Genomic DNA, 10827 nt, shown 5'->3' on the forward strand with positions numbered 1-10827 from the left:
AACACAAGAAATCAAACGAAATTAGAAGAAAAAAAAAGAGAATCAGGATTTCCCACAATCCTATTATGAATGTTTTTTTTTTTTTCAGCATCACAGAGAATCACAACGTCCCCAAAGAACGAATGGATCTTCCTCTCGATTTCCGGGAGCATGGAGTGAGTGTGGGTGGGCGCGGAGTGGAGCTGGCTTAGAAGGAGTGCCAGGTCGCTAAAGCTGCCGAGAGAGACACCAGGAGAACTGGGAGCGTCGGGAGCAGGGGCCCCGCCGCCCCGTTGCCGCTGCCGCAGAGTTCGAATAAGCTGCCTTGGATGTTGAGGTTTTTGGATTCTTTTCTCAGTTTATCCCACATATCTTTCGCCCCTTCCTGGCAATCCGTCAGGGCTGTGACCGTGCAGCTGTGGAAATCCTCCTAGTATCTGGCGAGGAACAGAACAAAACAGAAGAAGCAGGATCATTTGGGGGCGCGGGGAGGACCCTGGACCTGCACCCCGGAGACTCCCCCTCTCACGGCCTCCTCGCCCATCTGCCAGGGCGCGCCCCTTCCTACCTGCTCGCTGCAGCCCTGCCTCTAGGGCTGCGCCAGGTCGCGACTCGTCGTCAGACCTCGGCCCATGCCCGAAGCGCTGTCAAAGCGGCTCGGGCGCCCCTTCACCTAGGTGGCTCCCCCTCTAGCTCGCCTGTGGCGGATTCGGCAGCCGGGTTGCACCCGCTGCAACTGCGCTGGCACACCTCCGCCTTCGCCAACAGATTGCTCGCCCTCCTTGGGGAAGGCTGGGAAAACAGTGCGAAGCCTTGCAAGCTGCCGCCCATTAATGCCTCTTAGCTTGCAAGATGGGTTACTTGCTCAAGTATGGCCCTCCCCTCTTGGCTTCTCACATTCTGCTCTCCCTCGCCCCTTCTGTCTCCCTCCTCCTCGCTGTGGTACTCTCGCCTTCGCCCTCCATCTCTCCCACTCCCACCCCAACCTCCGCCTTTTGTTTCCCGTTTCTCCTCATTTTCCCTCTCTTCGGTTTCCCCTTCCCTCCGTTTTTCTTCTCTTCGGTCCCCCTACTTCCTCTTTCTCTGCCTCTCCACTTGCTTCGGTCCTCCGAGGCCCTCCCGCCTGGCCCTCCACAGTCCCGCGGCTCAGATTCCATCCAGAGACTCCTGCCTGCTTCTGCCCTGCCCAGGTAGGTGAGTGGTAGTGCTTGGCACCTGGCGCCTGCTCCAGGGCTTTCTCCCGCTTTGGCAACCCCCAGCGCCCCAGGCCTGCGCGCTGCATGCTTCCTATTCCAGTCTTTCAGGTGGGCTTAGACCCCAGAGGTCCTCGCCCCCACCGCCTTCAGAGTGTAACGATGCCCACCATTGCCAGCCTTCTAGGACCCGGCTCTTCGTCCTCCCCTTGCTGTCATTTCTCGCAGCAGAGCTTTTAACAGCACTTCCTCCTCCCAGGCTGGGCTGGGCTCCTAGCCCCGCCCCCACAACCTTCATCCAACCTTTCTTTCTTTTTCTTTCTTTCTTTCTTTATTTTTTATTGTCCCCCTTTCTTCTGAAAACCCAAAATAGATCCTGAAACTAAATATAATCCCAAGCCGTGATCAATTCCTGGGGCGCTGTCTCCTTTCAGAGCTGGGTCGATCTGTGTGTCTCGGTAACTCCAAGCTGGCTCCCACTTCACCCTGGCCCTGGGAGTCAGAGAAAACAGCAGCAGCCCTCCAGGCAGTTTGGTTATATGTACTCCTCTCTCCCTCTTCTGTGGCCCGCCTGGACGGTAAGCATGTTGAAGGCAACCATAGTGTTTGATTTATCCTTATTTGCACTCCCACCCTATCTTCTGGCTAATAGGGAAGATATAAATGTTTGTTGGGTTGCCTTGGTTCAGACTGTCTTCTCATGACCCCTGTTGAATCTCTAGTTTATGAGGACTAAGGAGGGCAGGGTGTAGGACTTTCAGGATTGTAATACATAGCAAGATTTTGGCACACCAAGAAGCCCAGGGACAGCTCTCCTGCGGAGCTCCTGTGTAATTGCACCTCCCAAAGGATTTCTAAATTACTGCTTTCTTTATGTACCCCAAGATGGGGATAGGGCCTTCCTAGAAGAGGGACACTCCTAGAGAAAAAAAAATATTCACTTGGGGCTGGGAGAGGTGCACTTTATCCTGTTGAACAATTAGCACCACCAAGTGAATGAGGTCTGGGCCCAACTATGGCCTGCAACCTCAGGGAGGGGCCTTCTCACTCCAGGTTTTCCAGGACCAAAGTCCTGCTAAAATATTTAAATAGCTTGAAAGTTCCAGAAAATGGCAGAGGCATTGGTAATTCCTTTATATGTAACCTTGGCATGCCTTAGGAGATACATTCTTACTTTTAACCAGACATTTGGAATTAAGTATTTGTTCCTACTCTGATAAGAAGGTAGCAGCCACTTAGCTGCTGTGGCTCCAGGTGGGCAATAGGATATTCAGGGAAGTATGTAGCATGATTGACCTTCATTCAGTTGTAATTGAAATAAACTCTTCCCAGTTAGGGAGAGAAGACTTCTTCACAGTATAAAAAGAAAAGCCTGGAAAATGGTCATTTCAAAGTCTGGGAATAAGGGATACCTCTTGCCTTGACTGTATCGGAAGGGTCATTATAGAGGTGGCAGAAAGCAGCTGTTTTTGAAAAAAATAAAGGCAGTGTCTGTTGCAGAGTTTGGGGAAATTTCTAAGGTCTGCAGCAAATTTCTAATGTCCCAGGTCCGCTGCAACAGTGCTGTGCTGGTTACCTCATTTGCTAGTGGGAGCAGACTTTCTAGCTAATATCTCAGAAAACACCGCTGGGCCTGGCCATGAAGTCTCTCTCCCCTTCCTTTGGACCTGCGCCTTCCGCAATCTGAGGAGACAGTGCAGATAGGGAAAGGGGCGGGAAAAGCATGGAGGATGGCTACCTCTAGCTTAGGAAATGACTACAAACTTAGCACAGTCACCAGACAGCCCAGACATTCTCCTCTTGGGCAGTCATTGCTATACAATAAAATATTATTTCAGCCCTTCTCCCAGAAACTGGAAGCCAGGGCCTCCTTACTTGCACTGCATTTTCTTGGTGTGTTTTGAAAGGGCCATATATCACTGAAAGTGGAGATAATAGGCCAGTGACTATAGCCTCTAGGTAAATCTAGAATTACTCCCCAAAGGTCCTCAAACCCAAACCAACTGTTCAGGGTATTCAGCAGGTCACTTATCCTTGAGAGAGGTAATAATTAAAGTTTGCCTCAAAGCAGAGATTCTGCTGAATGAGGAACTGGTAGCAGGGTTCCTTGCCCCAGGCCTTCTCTCAGGTGGACTGGGTGCATGCACCTCATTGTGAGCCCATGAGGCTGCTGGGAGCTGGGATCAGGCCGCTGTGGGGGTTCTTTCTCTGTAGTCCACCCCAGGCTCTGGAGTTTCCTAAACCAGAGGACTGGGCCTAGGGACCAGAGGGCTTGTCCGTAGGCCTGGGCCTGGGGGTGAGAGCCAGAAGGCAAGAGTGCGCAGATTTACTCTGGCACTGTATGCTGAGCTCAGGCGGGGAGGTGCGGCACTCTGACCTCAGCAGCGCCCCCAGAAGAGAACCCCAGCGGACCAGAGAGGACACTTATGTGCACAGGGTCTTGATGTTCGTCTTGTTGTCCAAGCCCTGCGGGTAGTTGGCCATACTGTCGCCCAGCTTGAGCAAACAGTCCGAAAAGCCCTTAAAGACCGCATCACACTTGCCTGCTGCTCTCAGGGCCTGCACCAGGTACGCTGCGGGGGAGGAGGGTACACCGGTCAGCAGCGCCTCGACCCTGCCCTGATGCCCCAAGGCCCGCCCGGGCGTCCCCGACTTCTTGCTGCCTTGCCCCATGGAGCTGTGTCTCTCATGGCCCAGCCTCAGGAAGCACCGATGTCAAAGGTGACCTAAAGACTTGGCCTGGGGATGGCCGGCCAATATCCACTCAACACGACTCTGGTGCGCAACGTCTGTGTGTGAATGGATGTGGGTTGAGTGGGAGAGAGGAAAGTCCATTCCTTCCAGCTCCCTCCTGAATCGCGCTCTGTATCTTTTTCTGTTTCTATCGCCCCCCTTTTCTCACCTCCCTCATCTCTTTTATTTCTCTGTCTCCTCACTCCCTCCTTCGTCTCCCAACACTCCCCCAGCAAGCCCCGTCACGTCTCTAGCAGTGTAATCCTCCATTCCTGAGGACAGAGAGAGGGGGTCTGGACAACAGAGTGCAGGGGCGAGGCTAGCCTAGGAAGGCTGACAGACTTGGGGGCAAGCATTGGAACCCAGGCCACCTCCCGCCAATAGCCCTTGGGCGCGCGGTCCTCGGTGGGTGCTCAGAATGAATGGATGAATAAAGTCTCTGGAAGCCACTGGAGGTCACCGAAATGGATTGTTTCATTATAAAACCGATGCCTACCGTGGAATCTGTTCCGCGAGAGACCCTTGGATGCACTCGCTTTTGCCCCACAGAAAAAGGCAGTTTACATTTCTCAAGACCCAATGGGATTGATTTGTCCCGGCAGTCAGGGCCACAAGCCAGGCCGGGGAACGGATGTGTCTGCGCAGGTGGCCCCAGGTCACCTACACTATCTCGGGTTCCCTGCTTCGTTCCACCTCTTCTGTCCGCCACTCACCTCCCCACACACCCTTCACATCCCGGGAAAGGCCCTCCACCACTCGGGACAGCAGCAGCGGAATTAGACCTTTCCTCTCCAGGTCCCAGACAGGCTGCTGAACACCCAGCTTTCGGCCTCCTGGGACTTGCGGCCTCTAGCTCCAAGTTGCGTCAGAGGGTGGGGGGACGGGATGCAAGATGGGGCAGCTGGAGAACAGGAGGAGAAAACCCGGGCGACACAGAGTTCCTTGCTCCTGGACTCAAGTCCACCAAACCCCGAGGCTCCGGACCAGAAACAGGCTCCAGGCCTGCGGGCGCTGCGGTGGCCATTTCTTTCCACCCTAAGGCCAACGAAACCAGCCTGAGACTGGATACCTAGCGGCCAGGAGCACTTGGGGCTCCTGGAAAGCGCTAGAGAAGCCCAAATCTGCGCGGTTGGGGCGAGGAGAATGTAGGGTGGCTCGGCCTCTAGCTCCCAGGATTCGGTGCGCAAGCCTCCTCCGCAGTGTCCTGGCCATTGCCGCTCGCGTGTGAATGTGTCCCAGGAGGATGGTGCACCTCTCCCCCCGCGCACACACTCCCCCACGCATCCTCTTGTCCCCGAGCGCTAGGCCAGACGCAGACCAGGGGGAAGGTGATGGAACCCACAGCAACCTCTGAGAGCTCACGGTGTACAAATTGCTGCAGGAAGAGCGAGGCGGGTCTTGCGTTTTATAATCCGGAACGGGAAACGCTGGGGAAGGGACCAGGGTTAACTTCGACCTCAGCTGGAGCAGATGCGTAAACCTTCAGAAACCTCCACAAAAATTAAATGCCCTTCCTTGCGACTACAATAATAGCAAATGGAACACTAACAGTATCTCATGAACTAATGAATATTTGTGATAATAAAACTCAAAGTGGAATCAACCCTATGCATCATCCTCTTCTACGTTATGCACAGCGTTGCAGAGAAGAAACAAAATACAGACCACTCTCCCGCTCTGTCCCAGGTCTCTCCTCACTCCTTACCTCCACCCCTAAAAATTCGGTGTCGAAAAAGAGGCCCCTAAGACGCACTGACAATTTTTAAAACGGGAATTGGGGCTCGCTGGGGGCGGGAAGCGTTCTGTCACGTTATCTTTCTAGGTGCTGCTATAGAGAAGACCCTGCAAACCGTGAGTGTGTGCGTGTGTAAAATAAGAAGTCGTGAAATTTTCTGTGTTTTGCAACTTTGACTCCTTGGGCTCTAGCCTGCACCAGGAGGCCAGAGCCTGTGCACGGGGACAGATTTTGCAGGTGCACGCGACCCTAGTAGGTCGCAGACCGTGTCCCTTGCAGTCCTTTCTGAACCCGGTTTCTGCAAGTTTGGGCAGGCGACTCGGGCTCCTTCTCTGTCCTCCTATGCGTCCCTGTCTTGTGCGGTTTCCATTCGTTCATTCGTTCGACCTCTCATTCATTCCAAACTTCCTCCCACCGCATCTTCATTCGTTCACCACTCTCTCCTCTTCTCCGTCCCTCCCCAACCCCCACTTTTCTTGTCAAATGTCAGTGATTTGGGACAGCTCCCAGGCATGAATTAATAAAGACTGAGGCTCTGGTGCAGGAAAGGGCAGACATTAGGGAAAAAATACGTTCAACTTCAACTCCATAGCCTACAAGTGGTCATTTTCAGTCTGAGGGTCATGTGTTCAAAACACATCCCTCATGCACAACTGCTTTTTAATTTTTTTTTAATCCTCAAAGTAAGGTTATTTCCCACTGAGAAAACAGCACAAACCTTCTCGGATTAAAACCCCTGTCTCAAAAACAATTACCTCTCCTGTTCCCTAAAAATTCTCTGGCTAATTGCAAAATGCCACATGCAATTATTTGCAACATTTAAGGGATTTGCTGCCTTTAGAAATGTTCTTTATTTATTGCAGCTCTTTGAACTAATGTCAGATATTCAAATCAACCAGACTGGAAGCATTAAGTCATTCCTTAGAATTAAAGGAAAACAGCAACATCCTGCATACACACACACTAACATCCTATAATGTTCTTGGGGAATAAAAACAAAACAAACAACCAGATCCCTCAAAATCATGTTAAGTGAATAAAATCCCATTGCAAAGAATCAATTTTAATGTCCAGAGAACCCCAAATTCTGTGTTCTCCACATTTCTCATACAGAAAAATTGTTTTGTATTCTTTCTCTTGCCCTGAACCAATTCCCTAAAGCAGCCCCCACCAAAATACTGCAAGGATTTGTCTGCAAAGAAGAATGCTACAGCCTGAAATCATAGGAGATAACAATTCCCTCCATCTCCAAAAAAAAAAAAAAAAAAAAAAACCGTTTGAAGAGTTTCTATTTTTTTCTCTTGTCCATTCTATTAATAACCTGCTTCACTTTCACTTTTAGGCCATGTTAATTAATGTTCTGAACCAGCATCAAAAAAGGAATTTTTCTAATGCCTGCTCCCATAATGTTTTCTGCATTCTGGATGGAAAAAAAATGTAAACTTTAAAAAGCCCCATGGCAGTGTAACTACAACTCAACATTCCTTAACATAAAATGGTGACTCAATAAATCCGTCCACAATCAACCCCAAACAAACAAAAATAACAAACACCTGACATGACATATTGCAAACACTTCTTAACCATTTCCTATGTACAAAATGCAGACAGTGTTGGATAAAGTAACAGGCAAACGTGTCTCAAAAAGTATATTTGGCTCAGTTTACCCTCCTCAATGGTAAGCATAAAAAAATATGTGATCTAGAGTTCCTGGTCGTTCTCGATTTGCTTCTGAACCGAGTCTGCGGTGCCCGGTGTAAATGCTGCAGCTAGGATATGGGGGGAGGGGGAGGGAAAATGACAAAGTTCTAAATGCAGCAGTTTGAGCGGAGCCCTGGAATATCTTCGCTTTCTGCACATAAAACTTTCCAGTCCTATCTGGCTAGCCATCTTTTTCCTGAATTCACCTTTCGACCCTTCAAAAATAGTATCTTGCAGTATCGCAGGAGCCGATGCATTGCCCCAGAGCGCACCGAACCGGGTCTAACCCCAGATAGGAAAGCAAAAATTGATGGGCGCTTTGGAGGAAAACGGCGAGGGGGACGGTGGACCTCCTCTGGAAAAACCACCGCCCGCCGGCGCACAATTTTCCTGGAGAACGTTTGGAGTCTCTTTTTCTTTAGAAAAATTCAACCCGGGACGCCCAAGTCCTCAGGAGCCAACGTCACCCCCTCGGGGTTCTGCAGGTTTCTCTGCACCCCGAGGTGGCTGCAGGCCCAGCTGGTCCGAGCGTCTGCCCCTCTGGCAGGGACTGGTTGAGAGAGCCAGTCTGGGCGACCACTTACCTATTCGCACCGCGAGGATCAGTGAAATGTATCTGCCATTCAACTGAAGTCCCATCCTACGTTTAGTCAAACCATTTGCGACCGCAGACCTTTAAATAGTTAGTTTAGAGAACTTGGGGGAAAGCTGGAAAATAGGCATTGCCAACAAGTTCCGACGGAGACTTTATGCGCCGGGAAGGCAGAGGGAGGAGAGAAAGAGAGGGAGCGAGGAAGAGACCGAAAGAGAGAGAGGTGGAGAGAGAGAGAGGGAGAGAGTAAGAGAGAGAGTAAGAGAGAGAGAGAGAGAGAGAGAGAGAGAGAGAGAGAGAGAGAGAGAGAGAGGAAGAGCTGGGAATGGTTCACTCCATTAGGAGGGGGCGGAGGAAGTACAGCCTCACGCCCACGAGCAGGCCTGACATGGGGGATGACACGGAACGATTTTTTTTTTTAATATAGACACCTTAGTAGAGAATCGCCATTTATAGTCATCAGAAGCTCAAATTAATCAGATATCTCCAATTAATGTGGGATCCGAACGAAATCTTGTCTCCTGGGGGTGACCGCTTCCCCCATCCCAGCGACCGCCCCCGCCTCCTCCTGGTTTGCTGGGTCCCTCCAACCCCGCCCCCTCCCTGCGCAGAATGGGGGCTCCCTCTCCCCTCCCCGCCTGGAGCCGGGGAGTCCTGGCGCGCCTACTCGATTGTTTCAACCTGCTCCCCCTCCTGCAGCAGCTACAGTGAATCCAGCCCCCTTCCTACGAAGCAGCAGCGAGGTTTAAAGGAGCTCAAGCCGGAGAGGGAAAAGCGGCTAAGCCAACTCCATCAATTCAAAAGCTCCAATCAGCCTCCCGCCCCCCGCCCCCCCCCCCGAACTTGCCTACCCCCTTTTTTCTCCAACCCTACAGCTGAGCTCTGGGCGCAGCTTGGAGCGCTTGAGCACTCAGCTCGGCCCCCGGCACAAGCATACACTCACACACATACGCCCACACACACTACACGCGAGCACACGCCCAGGCCCCAGGGGTTTGGGCCGCACACGTGGGACCCCCAAAATATACACAGCGTGCCCTCTGTGGATTTCACCACTCACAAGACCCGCCTGGGCCAAAGGCTGCTTCACAAGACACCGCGGACACCTATATTTGGGGGGGGGGGGCAGGGCACCGGGAGAGAGCCTCTGCTGACAATTTTTCGGATACTAGTGATTTACAAACTCTAAGCGCTTTAGGAAATTTCCAAGGCAAGCGCCAGTGTGCATTCCTGTTCCTGATCTTGACGCGTTTCTTGGGGTTGGGTCCCACTCACACGTACACACACGCACACACGTACATCACGTACGCACACGCACACCCGGACCCGTATACACCTGCACTGTCTTTTGAAGATCCCGCACAGACCCTGTGCAGACGCAGCCTACTTAATCTGCAACGAAATGGTTCTGCAGTTGCATTTGTGCAAAATGCTGCAGAAGACACACTCAGTCGAGAATGAAAAATAGTTATTTCCTTTCTAAACGCTGTTAAGCTTTGGGTTTCTTTTTACTTTTCTACGCTGTCTCCCACTCCCAATTCCTTCACCAAAGCTTAAAATTCTAATTTCTTTAATGAAATACTACAGAAGGCATGGAATAACTTTTCCCCTAAGCCTGGGGGGGGGGGGGAGAAAACGATTCTCCCACATTTTGCATATGAGAGAATGTCAAGCTATGAAATAAGGTAGAAATGCAAACGGATTAAGGGGATATGGCATGAAATTTGTCTCTCCAGTCAGTGTGCCACTTGCATGCCCATCTTAGCTTCCCCATACACAGTCATTTGGAGATGCACAGACAGAGAAAGGGAGGAAAAGGTGCAAAATAAGGAGAGGGGGCGGTGGGACAGGCTGTGAAGGGTGAGGGGCTGACGCGAGAGCCACAGGGAGTCTGATTGCAGCACTTTGTTCAGCCGAGCGCCTGCTCTGGTTGGTGGCTTCCCGCGTGCGGGGAAAACCACAGACCCCTAGGTAGCAGCCCTGGCCCTGGGGGTGGAGCCAAGGATACATTGCCCCGCCCCTGCTGATGTCACCGGCCGGCGGGCGGGGCGGCAGGGGGGCTCGCCTTTCTGGCGTCCCAGGGCGCCATGGTGGCACCGGTGTTTCCTTTCCCAGCTTGCTCCAAGGCTCCGGGAAGAGCTGGAAAAAAAAAAAAAAAGAAATGGGCGTGTAGGGGGCGGGCCGCGGACTGGTGGCGAGAGGGGGCCGTCTCTGGGACCCGCCCCAGACTTCTTCCAATGGTAGAGAGGCAGGTTGCCCGGGGGGGTGGGGCCTCCAGGGGTTTTGCAGCCCCGCCCCTCGGGGTCTGGCGCTCCTGGCCCGCTCTGCTCTTTCCTCGCTGGTTGGAAGCTGAGTCTCCCCCAACGTAGTCAGACCTTTACAGAGCTGAGACTTAGGGCGGCTTAAGATTTCTTTATTTTCTTTCTTCTTCTTCTTCTTTTTTTTTTTTTTTTTTTTTTTTTTTTGCCTTCAATGACCTTGTCTTCCACCGGCGATCTTCCAAAACGTTTTCTGGGGATGCCCCGGGATTCTCCCTGGCCCATCTCTGTTACCCTGAACTTGAGTCTTTAAGGGTGTGGGAGGAAGCAGCAATGAAAATCTAAGTAAAGCTGAGAGAAGCAGGGTGCTGGAGAACTGCTGCCCGAGGTGACCCGCGCTTGCTCACAGTCCCCGCACACCTAGGGCTGGGTGTGTGTGGGGGTCCTCTGTAGTGCAGCTGGGGCCAAGGCGCCGCGATGCCGCTGGATCCTGAGCAGGCTTTTCCCTCCTGACTTACCTCCCCTGCACCCTAGCCTCCCCTTGCTGATATGGGTCTTCGTAAAAGTGATGGAGTGAGAGACCAGCAGAGTTAGTACTGTCCATCAACGGTTTGGGGGATGAATAGTTGAAAGCAG

General features: G+C 52.0%; 1 pseudogene; it reads right to left on the reverse strand.

Annotated features, from left to right (window-relative positions):
* Positions 1-187: 187 nt before the first annotated feature.
* On the reverse strand, positions 188-7980 carry LOC144252603 (neuritin-like; annotated as a pseudogene).
* Between the last annotated feature and the right edge of the window lie 2847 nt (positions 7981-10827).

The sequence above is a fragment of the Urocitellus parryii genome, unplaced genomic scaffold (genome assembly GCF_045843805.1).
Source record: "Urocitellus parryii isolate mUroPar1 unplaced genomic scaffold, mUroPar1.hap1 Scaffold_48, whole genome shotgun sequence".
NCBI classification, from domain to species: domain Eukaryota; kingdom Metazoa; phylum Chordata; class Mammalia; order Rodentia; family Sciuridae; genus Urocitellus; species Urocitellus parryii.